This window comes from Ctenocephalides felis, unplaced genomic scaffold (assembly GCF_003426905.1).
Source record: "Ctenocephalides felis isolate EL2017-DRISC unplaced genomic scaffold, ASM342690v1 CF-g0.4_SCAFFOLD_03570, whole genome shotgun sequence".
NCBI lineage: Eukaryota > Metazoa > Arthropoda > Insecta > Siphonaptera > Pulicidae > Ctenocephalides > Ctenocephalides felis.
In genome coordinates, this window is record NW_020539724.1 from 11994354 (window position 1) to 12013342 (window position 18989).

General features: G+C 28.1%; 1 protein-coding gene across 2 annotated transcripts in view; it reads left to right on the forward strand.

The window, feature by feature from the left end:
• The window catches only part of LOC113383358 (transcription factor AP-2-epsilon), a 540995-nt gene that overhangs the window by 501153 nt on the left and 20853 nt on the right, over positions 1 to 18989 (forward strand). The window lies entirely within an intron of this gene.

Sequence of the window (18989 nt, forward strand, 5' to 3'; positions counted from 1 at the left end):
TTCTGCACCCCTGTCCCGTATTGATTGATTGGCGCTCCGAAATTTTTAAATTACGTCTCGTCTCGGCCTCCTCGTTCCTTATTTTCGGCCTCTATGGCGGCGGCGTCTCGAGTATTTGATCGAAATCGTATCTCTTTCATAACAGTATTTATGTGTATACCAACAGCTATATATCGCTCATCGCAATTAAAGCCAATGATCCGAGTTCCTACGCGTACTTTATTAATAAATCGTTTAAAATTTCGACAATTTCTGCAACGTAATTGCATGATAAACATCGCGAATTTTTTTTCAAATCGGGAGACGAAATTGACTTCTAATGACACGGCAACATGCGAAATATAATTAAAAATAGAATTAAAATGTAATAATCATATATCTTGATTGCAATGGATATTATATTAGTACCTGATAGAGCAGTTAATCTTCGATCTTATACAGGACTGATAATAAAAAACTTTCCAAGAATTTTGTTCGGGGTACAAATGCAGTTTTTGGCGGCTATTTTTCATATTTGAGTTCATATCATGTTATTTCATCCGGTATAAGCATAACACAATTTTTACAACTGAATAGCGTAATAATTATGATAATTAAGCCCTAACTTACATATATTACTTTCAATGCTATACGACCCGATTTGTTCCATAGCAATTATTTCATTATAAATAATTATGTTTCGAAATGATCCAAGGAACGATTTTGATAGTTATTTCCATACATGATATTAGAATCATACGTCTTCTAGAAGTACACGAACTATATAATTATTTTTGTTTATGAGCTTAAGACGTTAGTACTTAATTTCCAGTTCTTCGGACCGTGATTAAATATGTTGAATTTGTCATTAGAAAAGTTGGAAACGGGCTGATGAACCTGGCTTACGCTTGATAACAGATAAATAATAATTTAAAAATATGCTACTTTTATTACTACAAGTGTGTTAAAAATATTTCTTTCTCAATACAATATATATTAACTAAAAATAAGAATTTTCAATTGATTGAAAATGATTTTGAAAAGAGCTCAAAGGCAAAAATGTAATTTATCTAATTGGGCAATAATTATCACATTTTTTTATATTTATGACATCCCGTAGGGTAAGTTATAGTAATCGAATGAATTTTTTTATAATATATCTTTACATTTTCTGAGGTTTCTGAACATTTTGGCATGCCTTAGAAAAAATTGTTGTATGTGCGTGTGTGTGTTTGGATACAAATTTGTCGACGATGGCAATGGTTACACTTTCGTTGCCCAAAAAGTTGCAGCAATGCCCCTCAATGCTATTTCTACTGACATTTGATTTTAAGGACGAAAAGAATTTTCGCCTTTCCTTAAACTCCTTAAGGGGGTATTCTAGTGTAGAAATTCACAAAAATCGAATCTTTTTTTATTGCATTTATTGCATATTTTAGCATAAAATTGAACTATCTAAGAATATGGGTACGAGAAGGTTTTTGAAAATTTGAATTACTTTCAGAGATATAGGCATTTTACTGACTCGGTCTCCATACTGTTTTGGCTTCACGCAGAACTTTAAATGCGTTTTTCTCAGAACAGACTTTTTCAGCACTGGATTATAATGGATTATCCCCAAATTCCAATTTTTACTATTTTTAAAAATTCGAGAAACTCAAAAAAACAGTAAAAAAAACACTTTTTTCAAACAGTCATCAATTTTGTGAAAATTTTTTTACTCATCGCTAGTTCAGGCGATTGCGACATCATTGTAGATTAATAATATTTTTATTTTTTGCATTTCCGATGGCTAGGAGGGCTGAAATCATGTCAAAACTGAGGTGCCAATTTTTTGAGACCACTCACTTCATCAGCTACCAGTTTTTACAATTTTCATGTTTTTTATTTTTTATTTTTTGTTTTGTATTTTAATAATATTAATAAACAAGTGGTAAAAAATGGATAGTAAAAACATTTATTACTTTCTTTTACGACACTTTAAAAATGACCTAAAATTCATCGCTCTACACTAGAATATCCCCTTAATTAAAAATTGATTACTGAGAAGCAATATACTAAATATCAACACCTTATTAAGTTAGCCAAAATATAACAATCTATACTGAAATAAAAAATAATTATCCTTTACCTTCGGTGCGTACCCAAGACCGTTAGCCCTGTGTCTATTACCATTACCACCAATATATTAATATTCAGTGTCTGAAACTATACAACATGAAATTTTTAATGTGCCCACAATGACTGTGTGTTTTTAATGTAGCAACACGCGGCAATATAATAAAATCCGTATGCGAAAACATTTGAATGTTGATGTTCGAGTATGGAGATTAAAGCGGACCGCGATATTTGATATAACGCTAGACTTCGAGTCGCCTATTAGTTCCCCGTGAGGCGAAGACGGTGACGAGGCGAGAGCTCTTGGAATTAATTATTATTTATGTACGCAGAATAATTATCATACGACATATATACGGATGAATGAGATGAGGTGGCGTCATTTTTGTGCGTGATTTAACACTAGATTTACGGATGTTGATTATATATGTACCTATTTCTACTGAAGTGAACCAAAATGGAACTAGTGGGGTGTATGGCATCGTGCCTTAAGGCAAATTGCTGGAACTTCCCGTACCGTAACGAAATAATCAAGGAAAATTAAATGTTTTAAAATAGATTATTATAAATATGGTAACATTGTCTATTTATATTTATAAGAATTATATTAACTAAATTGGAAAGTTGAAATTATTTGTTTAAAGTATATTAGAACAGAATTAAAATAAAAATCTGAATTATTTTCGATATACAAAAAAAAATGTTCTTTAAAAAAAAAATTTTTTGGAAAAAAAATTTAAAAAAATTTTTTTGAAGCAAATTTTTTTTGCGAAATCAATTATTTGTTGAAACAAGCAGAAAGTTTTTTGAATCATTTAAATCGGACGCTTAGTTCTCTCAAAAACTGCCATTTTTTACATATTCAGCTCCGTATTTTCGAAATGGCTGGGCCTGCCTTTGCCAAAAACTAATAGACCCTTCTCCCAATCATTACTAATCGAATGTTTTTTAGATCATTCAAATCGGGGAGCAGGTGTGACATAATATCACGTGGGGGAGGGAGGTGTTAAGTAAGATATCAAGTGTATTTATTTTTCACCCAAATTTTCATTTTATTTTATATATTTTTCATTTATATTTTATATATTTTCATTTTATAGTTGAAAATTTCTTTCAATAAATATTTTGACAAGTTCTTGTATCCAAACTCGGCTACTTGTGAGAAATCTCTTCAAATGCTGACTCGTAGAATTTTATCTCATCGATTTATCTATTTCAAGTCATGAAACGATGTCAAATTTTGACTATTCAAAGATTGTCAATTCGAATGTTTTGAATATTTGATCCAGTTAAAGATGTAATTAATTCCGTATTTGTTAATGCTTGAATTAATAGAAAAAAATAGATTTACTCGAATTTGAATTGGAATTAATTACGATAGTTATCTGTTTATGGCTATCGGTTTATGGAACTTGATTTAATTAGGAAAAAATACAGTATATACAGTGCTGGATTTACAGTAGGGGCAATCGGGGCTACTGCCCAGGGCGGCAAATTTTGGGGGGCGGCAAAGTTTGGATAGTGAGAAAAAAATTCTATACAATATAATCAACTTTTTTAACAACATTTTTTATTTCAAGAAATATAATTAACAAAACATAATACGATTGCAATGCAAAATTTGGGTTGAAATAAATGTTAACTAAAATTTATTATTTTGCCTAGCCTCTATCTCCGAACGTAAATTATCAAATTGGTTATTAAGTTATCAAATTTGGCAATTAGGCTAATATAAAGATCCGTAAACAAGGTGAAAGTTTAAGAAAAATTTGTTCTTCAGTTCTCGAGACCTCTTAAAATGACGTATTTGTGCACTTCCAAGCTTATATCGTCGAAAAAAAAAATTTAAACTAGTGACTCATGGCATTTTTCCTTAAGACAAATTACTGAAACATCCCTTACTAAAAATTACATTTTATAAAGAGTTTTAAATTTTATTGAAAAATGAAAAAAAAGACTTCTAAAACACATTTTTTGTATTTTGAAATTTTTCGAAAATTACGAACTTTTTACTAAGCAATCGCGCTACGTAGCTGTTTCAGAGAAGAAATATCGAAACTCAATTACCATTTTTCGTAATTGCCTGTACCAAAAGCTAATCGGCACGTCTCCCCATCAATACAAATCTAATATTTTTTAATTATTCAAGTCGATTTCGAGAACACAGATCAACCGATTTATGATTCAATTCCTATTGATAAGGAGACGTGCGATTAGTTATTGGTCAAGGCAGGTCCAACTGTTTTGAAGATACGGGCCAAAATGCCAAAAATAATAATTGAGTTTTTGAGAAAAAAGCGACCAATAACATTAAAAAAAAATTACACAATAAATAACTGCTGAAATTTATGGGGGGCAGATTTAGCGGTTTCGATGGTTCAATAAAAAAATTTGAAAAAGAAACATTTGGCGGACAAAAGTGATCATAAGACATAGACACATTAAATTATCAGATATTTTAAAGATATTATAATAATAAGTATACATTTTGTTTACATTATATAAGTTCTGTAACATTGTTTATCCGTTAGACTGCGACGCGGCGCTTACGCGCTTCTATATTTTATCCCTCGCAGCTGAAGCAGCGCGATTGCTTTAAAAAAAAGTTCAAAAATTCGTAAAATTTCAGGGATGGGGCGGCATTTTTGTCAGTGCCCCGGGGCGCCAAATTTCTAAATCCGGCCCTGAGTATATATATATATATATATACATATATATATATATATATATATATATATATATATATATATATATAATTTACTTGCAATTACTTGTTAAAATTCTAGCACATAATCTTCAAATAGTAGGACAAGCAATACATTACATTGAAATTACCTTAGCTCCATTAATTATTAATTAGTGATTTACCGCGTTATGTAAAATATTTAATAAACTCATCGCTAAATTTTTTGCATAACTTGCAGAATATTTTCAATAAATAAGATGGCACAATTCTAAACTATTTAAAAATTGCACTTGAGTGAAATAACGGTTTATTTTCTTGAAGGATCTCGACTCGTTCTATAAGATGAGCTGCTAAGATTCAGCTCTAAGGCCAAAGGCCACATTCGCAACATACATGAGGAACATTATCAATAAATAGTAAAATAATTAAAGTGTGTCAGATTGGAAATAAATATAGATGTAAAATTGATTTCATAATCTAATTAAGTAATTCTTTAGTTGCGGAGGTCTTTGAACCAAGATTTGCTTCGAAATATTTGGAAGAATCTTACCACTAAATGAAGCCCATGAAGTTTGCATCAAACTTCAGTAAGATAATAATTTGTACATATTTTATTTCTAGTTCTAAAGTAGATCATAATCTAATTGTGGGTCACTTCACCATAGAGGTTCGAATCTTGATAAAAAAAAACTTACAGCTATAAATTTATTCAACGCTCTTTATTACGATTTCCTAATTGGTATATTTTACAACCGAATTTTTATCACAGAGTCAATATAAATACGAAAGTTTTATTGAAACTTCATTAGCGCCGACCATAACCATAAATGATCTATTAATTACAAAAGTCGTTAACGGGACCCCAAACGCGCCACATTTCGAATTCGTGATCAAAATTGCGGTCTTAATTCGAAAACGAATGCGGAATTCGCATTTTGGGCATTTTAATTGGTTTATGATTGGCAATTAGCGACACTTTTTTATAAACAGATGGAAATACTAATTTTGCAATCAGTTGTAAAGATGTAATGGAAAAATATTATAAAATTCTTGAATTTATTAAATACCAGGAATGTTCAGAAATTCTAAGCTATTGTTCCTTATTTCACAATATATATAAAATATAAAAAATAAACAATTCTCAGTTCGTAATTAAGTAATTAGCAATTAATTATTATTCAATCCCAAGACAAGAGGAAATGCCAATCGAGACTATGTAATACTTACCTTTCTGTTGTCAGTAATTGTAAATTGTGAACCGAGGCGGAGTCTTTGGAATCGTCCAGATGGAAACTTTTTCTTGGGAAGGGGCTCTTTAGGCAGGGGGTCGCCTTTGGAATGGGTGGAGTCATAGGAAAACCGTCTAAAATATCTTCATCAATAATGGTTTATAATTACATATTACATAATTCAATAACCTTAGTAACTATTTAGTTCACTTTTTGCCCAACTCGTTACTCGTGTTTTTCTAATAATTTATTTTAACCCAAGAGCACCTATTAAATTTACATCTGCATACACAATCGTAAATCATTTCTTTGGTTACGTTTATGAATCTATTTAAATTTACATTAAATGTTAAATTTATATTGATTATTAGAACGTTTCTAACTTCCACTAATTGGTGGACAAAAAACGTGCGAATTTTAACGATGTGTCGTAAAACTAAAACAAGAAATACAAAAATAATTGGGTGTAAGTGATTCTGTTATATAAGAAGATATAAAAAATTATATATATATTTAATTTTGTTTCTATCAAATTTAATTTTTTACGTTACAGGAGATGATTTCAAAACATCTTGATCAGTAAAGTAAGATTCGAAGTAATCTCGTGAGATTTAAAATGATGTATTAATATATATTATTATTATTTATTAATTAATATTTCGTTTATCTCTAATTATACATTTGATTATTGTCGAATCACCTGTCCCTTGCGTTCTAAGAAAATCGTTCCTTTCAATATTACTCGTATTTCTAATTAAAGTAATTTTCAAGATTTGAACTTTACAAAACGCACGAAGACAACAAACACGCCATATATATTACGTTTATAGTTATTTTCTGTTTCTTTGGGCTTTGATGAACAAATGTCGATTGTGAAAATAGTTTTTGCTTTATATTTTCTGAGAAAAATCTAGTGTGTTGTTAAATACTTTTGTTCAAAATTCTTGGAATGATTTATTATATTAAATGGCGTTTGACACAACGTGATAAAGATTTTTTATCCTTGAATATTTTGTCATGCACTTAAACAAAAAATCATGCTTATAATAATCATTTTTAGTAATATGATAACTATCGATACAACTCCACAAATTTATTTATTCATTTAATCATAAGTAAGACGTAATTAATAATAATAAATATTATTTGGCTATTTTAGGCTATTCATATATAACTAAGCTGATTTTATTTCAAAAACTATTTGACAAATATATGATTTGTTTTAGAAACAACACTTCATTTCACTAACAACGATTTTTAGTGGACTAAAATTTATATATATATATATATATATATATATATATATATATTACGATTTTTTACCTAAAAAGATATTAATTCATTTTTTACTAATATATTGAACATTTAATTCATAAGCTGAGTCGGTAATTCTAATCAGTAGAAATTTTGGATTTTAAAGACAAAGGAAACTAAAAGCGTTAACAATTTTAAAATCTAAGAAAAAAACTTTAATCAGACATTTGCTTTTTTTAAAATAATTATTTATTACAAGAGAAATGTGTGCGATCCATAGACTAACTGAAGATGTAATCATAAGAACTTAATTTTTAGTAAGATTATGTTATTGCTAGATAGTTTTTTTTTCAAAAATTGGCGTAATTTTTTATAGCAACCTAGAGATTTTGTAATTTTTTATAGCAACCTAGACATTTGAGAAAGTAGAAGTATCTCACTGGAGAAATTCTACCATGCCATATTCAATCTTCTTAAATTGGTATCAAAATTATAGCCCCATAGCTTATAGAATGTAACTGTTCTCATGGACTTTTCAAAAATTGGCGTAAATATTTGTATAGCAACCTAGAGATCTCATTTAAAAAAGTAGAAGTATCTCACTGAAAAAATTCTACAACGCCATATTTGATCCTCCAAAATTAGTATCAAAATTATTGCGCAATGGCTTATAGAATATAACTGTTCTAATAAAGGTCTTTTCAAAAATTGGCGTATTTTTATAGCAACCTAGAGATCTTATTTATGTAGTAATATCTCACTGGAGTTCTTCTACCATGTCATATTTGATCCTCCTAAATTAGGATCAAAATTATAGCGCAATGGCTTATAGAATATAACTATTCTGATTGTTTCGGATTGATTGCCATTCAATTTACAGCCTGTACAATCATGTTTTTTCATTGATATTTTTATTAATTAATTTAAATTTTTACGGTTTTAAATGAGTATAAATTTCAACCTTGTGCAAGAATTTTGAGCTTGACTAGTGGTCTAATAGACTTATTATGATGAACATTGTATTTAATGTTCGAATGCTGTTTTCAGCTCTTTATTTCAGAAGCGAAATTCGTGCAGCTACTATGATTATTACAAAATTACTATCCTTTTAATATTAATTATAAATAAGCTTGACAAGAGCCTGATATAAAATCTAATATTATTGATTACGGCTTGCTTATGAATAAATAAATAAATAAATAAATAAATAAAATATCTAATACAAAAAATATTTTTAAATGTCAGTATATTTTCATCCAATAACAACAAATTTACCAACTATCACATCAAAATTAGTATTATTATATTACCACTTGACTGTACTTTCTTCGGTTTATAACCCGAGGGCAAAGAAAAAAAAAGTTCTGACTGGATATCCCCATTCATTCAGAATAGTTTGCCTCGGCGTCCTACTGTCAACGCGAGTACGAATCTCATCGACCGTCAAACTCAAATCAGTTGGGATTCGGCGGTTGTCGCGGGCGCTTTAAGCTCTCTACACCGGGAGCTTTTTTCATTTATATCAAAAATTTAAAAATTAATATAAAGGACTGTTTTGATTTTTTGAAAATTGTAATATACACAGTAGAAAGAAATTAGGAGATGCTTTAACGGATGAACTGAGTGTATATCATATTATTTAATCTTTGGAAGAAAAATTTAAAAACTCACAGAAAATTTGTGAAGTTCAACAATACGTCTATAGTGTTGTGAAGTGGTTAATTTACTAATTTTTATGTGTGTGAAATTAAAAACATAAAAACGATTACCCTGAGAGTGTAGTAAATTGCGTTAAAAATAAATTCTATTATTTTAAAATTGCATTAACTTCATATAAACAGCATTTTTAGCTTTTGTGGTTTTTGTAAGCTTTCTGTGTGTCAAAGTACTATATGTAGCACAGTTAGCATTTATTTATAATAGCTTAATGTGACATATCTAATATAAATCAATGACAAAAAGTATATCTGCACGTTAAACATTAAACATAACATTTTGATTGAATAATTGATATAATAATAGAGAGGACTTCTATAATAATTTGAAACTTTTAACTATTTTTCTAAAAAAATACTTAACTTGCAAATAAAGCTCATGAACTGTATAATTATGCCTGTGAATTTTTACAATGTGAGTTCAGAGTAGTTTTAAATTTCTTAAACTAAACACTTAAAATAAATCAAATTATTTACACTTACAATAAATACATAGAAAATTTTATAAATTGGAAGAAAAGTTAGCTGAATAAAGACTATTGCTAGAAGTATGTAAATTTTTAAAATATTTTGTGCGTTTTAAAATACTATTGCTAGAATTGTGTAAATATTTAAAATATTTTGTGCGATATGCAGATGTTTTTTATTGATAATTTTATTCTAACAAGGTTTTTCTGGAAAACCAAAAATAAATAATCTATAGAAAATATTCGTTTTTTAACAATGTGTATTAAACAGAGTTGTTTCAATTAAAATATTATAATATATACTTAAATGAAAATAATAATAATAGAAAAAAAAATAATTTATAAATTGGCGGGAAAGGTAAAACCACTGCCCATTGCGATAAATGTTCAAAATATTATACATTCATTATAAAATTTAAATTTAATTTATTCAGGCTATATGTAATAATGAATAGATGAATACTACTGTGAGTAGTGCAAAAATGTTTAATATAATAATAATAATTAATTTATTTTATATAGTACCATAATAGATAGAAACTTAACTAAAGTAATAGATCTAACTAAAAATTAAATTTAATTTCTAAATTAAGTATTGCAATATAACAAATTTTATGATTATGACTATGACTATTAACAAAAATGTGAATATAAATTTTATTGAACGATTGAGATTTGAATATGATTTTTTGAATCATTCATAAACAAAGTGTTCACAATGAAAGATTTATCTCTGAAAGTAGTGTTTGTGACTTCAGATCCTAAATGGACACAAATGATAAAATCCAAGTAGTCAAAAATAAAGTATGTTTTATTTACATCCACGTGTACTTCGCATTATAACGGAACCCAAACCTTGATAAATAGCCTGAAGAAGTGATGTGTAAGACAATAACTCTTTCAAATTAATCATGTCCACGTTTGTGATTTTTTTCCAACCGCTTTTGATATTTTAGCGATCATGTTCCGACGGTCAGTACACAATGTGATAATTAACGATATTTTCAATGAGTTTTGTACATTATTTATTATTGTGCCGAATGTATTTGAAGTGTTGTATCCGTAAGTGTGGGCGATTGGATTCAAATCTTCGATAAAAAAATTATTTGATTCTTTTTATTTGTCGGAGTAACGCATAGTTGGCTCCCTGTGGATTAATCATTAAGGCGATTGTTGTCGGAATGGCGTTGTCCTACATAGATATGTCGAGCATAATAGAAGTTCAGGTAATTAAAGTTTGGATTGTATTTAAATTTAATATATTTTAGCATAGGCATTGTTCGGACGTATTTTTGCTTTATTATATTGGCCATGAAGGTGACAACCTGCAGGACATTGAGTTTTACACGGAATGGTTGCTACTCCTGGTAGAGGGAGTAGCAGAGTGTTTTAATTGAACTAGTAGTTCACTTCTAAAAGTAAACTCCGCGAAACAATATGTCTAATAAATAACCAATAAATATATCTTCTTTCATTATAACTTAGTAACAAATCAGTGTAATTAGAACTACAACAAATATATAATATTTAAACAAATCAGTTTGATACAGTCCACAGCTACAAGGGTTAAATTATAAGCCCACAACCTGAATTATCAAAGGAGAGTTTTAATAAATTCTATAACTACGTAACATAATTACCGAGACTGTTAAATAATTTTAAGGAGCTTTAAAGCGTCCGGGTTAAAGCACTCTTAAATCATGGTTAGGAAATTTACTGGAAGACGCCAAGTTATGCAATTTATAAAATTCAACAAATTTTTACATTTTAACGAGTAATTTATGCAGCTATTATTATTATTATTTTCATAGTCTCATTGATAAACTACAATCATTTTTAACTATACGACACATAATAGTTATCTATAAACTTAGATAATGTCCAATAACTGGTTAAGCAAAATAAGATGAATGTACTTAAATTAATATTTTCAACTATAAACAACATTGCAACGGTTTTATGTTAATTTTATAATGTGCTTGGAAAGGATATTGTATGCACTTACAAGAAACTGTTGTTTGTACTTATTTTTATCGGTCAGTTAAATATTTGATGATAAAACACTATGTTTCTAAAATATTTTAGTATGTAAATACATTGATTATTTATTAGTTAGTTTGCTCAAATGTGTACTAGAAATTCAAATATTTTATAGTGATTAGAAATCAATGAAAACTTCATGGAATTACTATATAAATCAATCACTCAATGAAGAAATAAATATGTAAATGGATAAATCAACATATAGATTAATACATGAATGAATTATTTAATAAATCAATCAACAACTTAATTTTGAAACTAAACTAGCTATATAATCACAATTCAGAAAATAATTCTCAAATTAAAGACATGTAATTTATTACTTCCTCACTTAAGCCAGAAATTATTATTATATTATATTACACTTAAGTTAGGAAGTCAGTACTAGGTTTTTTCATAACTAATAAAATTTACTTTAAAAAATAAAAATAACACAAAAAAATGTTTTTTTTTTATTTTTTAATATCTGATACAATTGCTTAATAACATCTATCAACATTAGATAGATAAATAAAATATAATAAAAAATAAAAATATAAATAAATAAATAAAATAAAGGACAGTGTTTCCATTGAAATAATATCCATATGATGATAATTTAATAAAAATAAAAATAATGCTAATAATAAAATCAATAAATAAAATTTTTGAATAATAGAAATAATATTAGAAAAACAAAAAAGTACAATAAAAACAATAAATGACAAGTAATAATAAATATAACAAAAATAAGTTTCTGGTATTCAATTTATATTGGCAAGATGATATTAGTCAGTATGATAAATTATAAAAAAAAATTGTAACTAATAAAGTTTATATTAAAAAAATAAAATTAGTATAATAAAATGTAAATGATTATCAATTCATACTAATAAGACAATAGAAATCAGTATAAGGCTTTCTTGTACTCACTAAAATTTACTTTGAAAGGCTAGAATATCGTAGTAAAAGCTAAATTATGTTGAATTGGCTAGAATGAGCAAGTAATAGAATCTCTAAATTTTAGAGTCAGGATATTTCAGAAAATCCAAAAGTCTCATATGAGGGCGTGCATTAATCACTTGATCGACTTTTTAAGGATATTTGGATACCCCCTTCCCCTTGGTGATACGTGGAGATATTCAGAATTACCCCCCCCCCCTTCGCACTCACCAAACCTCACGTGTATTTTTAGTTAATAGAAAAATGGTAAAATTTTTGATTTTTTTTTTAAATTGTTTGGGTTTTTTTAAAAATCCAGATAAATACATACACGTAATATCTTACAATACCCCTCCCTCCCCAAGTGATATTTCGTGATTTTTTGTCAAACCCCCCCCCCTCCTAAAAACCTCACCAGATTAATGGACGCCCCCTAAGTTTTATCATATCTTATATAAAACATCTTTATTTTTTATGAGAACCCCATTCACCTTTCGCTTAGCATAAGAGAAATTTTGTATATATTTGTTGGCCGTTTCATTCTTTTACTGGTGAATATATTCATTGTTTTAATTTATGATTATATATTGTTATAATATATAATATCATTGATAACAGAGAACTATCCAAGAAGATTGAAAAGAAAAGCGCCACTGGATTTAAACCATCAACTCTTCTGATAAAAAATGGAAATAACTTAATCATTACTTATAAGAAATTATTTAATGAGTAAATAGTTAAATTTATATAATTATCAATAAAATATTGTGAATTTTATATCGAATGGAAAAACAACAGTTGAGTTGTTTTTTCCAACATAACCTTGTAGTATACAATGTCCCTTTTTGGCCGACTATTGTAAATTCATCAAATTTATTGAATGTCCTTTACTGGACAGTTGTAAATAAGAGATAATGAAAAAAATTATTGTTATAAAGTAAAAAAAAATATTTTCTTTCGAAACCAGCCCTTTCGCAATACATTCTAAAGACCATTCCGAAATTCTACACTTCACCAACAAAATTTCTAGTTCATACATTCCGATTTAAATATTTTTCAAATAATTCACCTTAAAACCGTCAAAATGACATCATGAACAATCCAGTATAGTATATCAAGATGTATAGAATTAGCATCAAAATGCGTGTGGCCAAACAACAAAACTATGAATAAGGAAATTCAAATGTATATGTAGATAGAGTACATATTATCATATAGTATGTTTTGATGTATCGATGTGTACCCATAACGAATCGGATTGTTTATTAACGACCTGATTTTTATCAAACACATGTTGTTCCAAAGTTGCACCGTTACAAATTGAAAAGTTACAAAATCCACACTTGGGACCATCTAATGTAACGGTCTTAGAGGTTGACGCATCGCCGAGAAGGAGAAGGCTACTTGGACGGCTTTGATTGATAATATTTACATTTGTTAGTCAGGAACCACAATGTGGTGCTTTGTTACCAGTACGTTTCTATGCGACATTGTTCGTCTTTAGAATATTTTGTTGTTTTATTGCCAATAACGGGTTCCTCTGATATGTATATATTTACAATAAAAACGATTGTTTACGCCATTTACGCTTAGATGTTGGTCAAACAGGGCGTTGAGTCCATAATTAGAAGAAAAATGTTTTTAAAATAACATATATATACATAGTTTGTATATGATGAAAAAGAGCTTCTTGCCAATAGTATTACTATGTAGTAGAGATGGGCTTATCATATCCGAAGCCGGATGGGTTAGGATTTTGATTCCGCTTCAGACAGGAGTTATATCCACTTAACAACTTCACAACTCCGACAACTTTGAAACATAATACTTGACACAAATGTGTTCTCTAGTGTGTTGTTAACATATCTAAGGATTTATTAAGACTTTGGAAATAGTTTACAAATAGTTCAAACATTTTTGTTCATTTTATTATAATAATTATTATTTTATGCATTTTAATGCATACAAATCACAAATTGACAAAAAACTTGGGAATCAAAATCAATTTTGTAAGAGAAAATATTGAATTTTTTAAATATGTTTATTTGGAACCTTATAATGAAATAAGAACTAATCTTTGTGTATAATATTTTTCACAAAATAATAATACCTCACATTCTTTTATTATTTCCTTTTCGAGAATTAATTATACATCAGGTAGTTTGATTAGCATACTATTGCTTTTACACAATTATAAAATCATAATTGTGTTAAAATTATAATACTAAATATTTTTAGCTGGTAGTACACTATTGAAAGAGCTCATTTACGGACAAACATTTTTGTATACCGAATATAGAATACAAAAAATAGCATTATTTTGAGACATTTTATACCTGGAAAGTCCTAAAACTGGCTGTGAGACGAGAAAAAAAACACTTCTTTCGACCCAAATCTTTGTATTAGTAAACAATCTCAAGCAAATATCTGCACATGTTAACAGATTTAGTATCAGTTTAGAGAAGTCGGATATGACAAATCCTGTGAGACAACTCCATTCAGATTCACTCCGAGGGAGGAGTTGTATCGGAGTAATAAGTTCGGAGTGAGTTACCCATTTCTAGTATGTAGAGATAGGTAACTCACTCCGGAGTTATCACTCCGATACAACTCCTCCCCCGGATTGAATACAACCGGAGTTGCAACGGAGATTTTGTCATATCCCACTAAATCTGTTAACTAGTACAGGTATTTGCTTAAGATTTTTTACTAATACAAAAATTTGCCTGGAAAGCAACGGTTGCTTTCTCGACTCACAGGCAATTTTATCACTTTCAAGGTATAAAATGTCCCAAAATAATACAATTTGTATTCAATACTCTGCACAATCCTTGTCCATAAATGACCTCTTTCAATGGAATACAACCAGCAGAAAAATGTTCAATAAATCCTTAGATTTATTAACTCGTCATTACTGCTGCTGAAGGCCTTTTACAAAATAAATTTTGTAGCGATCCATAAAATAGTATGTTTTTTAAAGAAAACAAAAATTCAAATGTGAAGTAGCCAAAATGAGCTATATACTATCTTTGCTACTTAAGTCTTTGATATATTAATTTTGATATCAACAAAAGTATTTTATTTTTATATTATGTTTTTATTTTATTTTTATATTAGTATTTTATTTTATATGGACCAAAGACAAAGTTTATAATTGGTGACCCCGGTGCTCACAGCATTTTTTAGTTAAAATTTAAACAATTTTTTCTATTTATTTTCAATAATTAAATCATCTTTATTTATAATCTACAAGATAATATTAGAAATTTGAAAAATTAAAGAGAAGCATAAATAAGTAAATAACGGGTTGTAAGTTACGAACTAAACTTAACGCAATGAACTTAATGCAATACTAAAAAATCATTTTGGAAAATTTCTAAGCATTTTTTATTTAATTATCTAATTTTATGCTAATATCAATATTGGAGTAGTATGATTATCTCTTGATATCTTTACCTATTTGAGTGTTGATCACCCCAATTTAAAGCTGCCATGTTCTAATTTTCAAACACACGTAAAAACAACTCGAAAAACATAAATTTAATCGTATACTAAAGGTAAATTATATATAATTTCGGTGCATCTTTCATATTTTGCTGCACAAAACTCTGAAACTAATCTTTCTACTCAAAGGGGCATTAGTATTCAACATTCGTACAAAGTCGATATCAAGCGACTAAACTTGCGATATGAACATCCAACATGCATTTTCTGATATCTGCAATCTGCAAAATACGTTTCGTTTTATTTTGTCACTGCCTGCTTCAGAAATTTCATTGATAAGTGACTGGTACTACTAGTAAGATCTACTGCAGAAGTAGATCTTACCTAACCTGAAGACACATTTTCAAATGCTAAGATTTAATCAAAATTTAAGCTTGATATGAAATTTGTTCTGTTTATATAGGTTTGCAATCAGAGAATTCTATTAATGACAAAAATCCTTGATACTAGCAATTAATATTTACCTATCTCAGCTTCTGCTAAACTGAAAGTTACGTAAATTTTGTCTCATTTAATTGCACGTTAATGAGCTAAAGTAACAGGATTCCAACATTTTACTACAAAATAGATATTTATTACGATTTCTAATTGCCACTGTGAGAATTCGAACTCCGGTAGAGTTATTGCATATCATATATCACAACTTGTTTCAAGGCGGTTTCTTCAGGATGAAGTAAACGCATCGATATTTGTAGGAATTGACTACATTGAAAGCAAACTGGCATTAGAAATATATTATTGGATGCGGGATAATAAATAATTTTGTCAGGTTAAGGTAGATAATTGGATAGGTGGTAGGAAAAATTGGGAAAATGGGAGTTTATATCATTTCCAAGCACGTACACCAGAGTTCCATCAGGAGCCTATGGTGTAATCAGATTAGTTTTTATATATAATTTATACTATATTTTATCACAACATAATCATATTTGAAAAATCATATTTTATAAATTCTTCACTTATTGTTAGTGATTTAAAAAATTTTTACTGAAGTAGAGTCAAATCAAGCCTTGAACCGTACGAAGTACTAGCTCGAAAAGTAATTTGAATTTTTTTGACTATAATTTTTTGATAATTTTTCAGGGTATCCCAGAACTTTACGTCAAGTTAAAAAGGTTGATAGTATTGACCTTAGCATTCCAGAAAATTTTAGAAAAACAAATTATCTCATGCTCTTTGAAAATTATGAGCTTTTAAGTGCAATCAGGAGCTTTGGTTAGGTTATGACCAATTTTCAGTTATTGTGGTTAAATTTCATTAATTTTGTTAATTCAAAATTTGTAATTTGCTACCGTGAATAATATATCTAGGACCATAGTAAAAATTATAAAACAATTGCCTCAAGTTTTCAAGAATTAATTTTTTTTCTTGAACTATAATTATAATTTTTTTTAAATGGAGGATGAGATCCTCTTCTTAAAAAAAATGTACTTAAATGTGTCTGCAAGTTTCATCAAAAGTGACGCAATTTACCAGGAAATGATAAAATACTTGATAATTTTAATATTGAAAAATTTGGAGTAAAAAAATCCTAAATGACGTAAGTAATAGTTTCTTTTAAATAATTGTGTTAATCCAGTTTTCAGGTTCCTTCCTAAACTAATTGATAATCAATTAATTAGATTGCATAAAAAAACGATTTAAATTTTATTTTGATTTCTACTTGTAATACTTGAGTTTAATCTTGTTTTTCTTTCTAGCTCTTCAATATTAATTTTATTCTCAGTTTGCGCATTTATATCATGTATAATTGAGCTTAAGTTAATAAAGTAATTAATAAAAGCATAAATTATAAAATACATTACGTAAAATCATAATTAATATATACAGATACATTGAAATCGCACCAAAAACTCGTTTTAAAAAAATTATTTGTGGACAGTGGTGCAATTATAGTAGTTTTTTGAATTGACCAGCAAAAATTTGTACTTGGGAAATTGCTTGGCAATATTTTTATGTGTATATTCAAAGCATTTATATTTAAAATATCACTTATCGCAAGGTGAAATTCAAGATGTCCAGTAATATTCGCTACAATGAACAATTAAAACGATGTCAGGCAGCTTTTTGCGTTATTTTTAAGGCCGAGAGAGCACATGCTAGGTATTGACAACCTGTCAAGAAATTAGCAGCAAGAAATTCCAATGTTGACACCTATTTATTCTTCTACATGCTGAAACTTGTTGGATTGAATTCGATAAACAAGTCTTTTTTATATTTATATTACATTTACAACTATCCACAAATATTAAAGATTTGTTTATTTTTTTTATTCTCTCTTTTATTTACAACTGTCCAGTTAAGGACATAAATATTAAGATAATCAAAAAATTTTATTAGTTTAAGATATACATTTTGACATTATAACTATATGTAGGTATTGAAAAAATGCACAGTCTAAATTTAAAAAAATCATGAAAAAAATCTAATAACAAATTCAATATATTGAATCAACTATTCTACTTACATTCATTTAATAATGAATAAATCTTATAATATTTAAATAACAATGCACAAGTTATAATTTTATCATAGTTTGAAATAATACCCGTAGTAATTTTTACTTTGAATTATTAAAAATTAACCATGTTAACCGAATAATGGCACAAATTCACCAAAGCTCTAGATTGCACTTAAAAGCTCATAATTTCCAAACAATGTGAGATATTTTTCAGGACAGGTCAACCTAACTATAATAATCTATGTAACTATTATTACCCCTTTTGGCTTGACGTTAATTTCGGGGCACCCTGTATGTTATATTTGGAGATGTGCATTCAACTACTGATCACAGTTTAGTGATTACAGCTTAGGTAATGAAATTTTATATTACAGCTGATGAAATTTTATTAAAGTTTTAAAAATAGAACCTTAGATTTGTTATTTTTTTAAATTGTAATAGAAATAATAATGTGAAAGCAATGATCAACAATAAAACACAATTTCTTTTAAAATATTTACGTTTATTATCAATTATTATAACTAAGTGATTAGAGCTTACTTGCTGATAAAAATTTATTTTTGATTGTAGAGTCTGAGATTGGTTATTTGCTAACAATTTTAATCACAACAA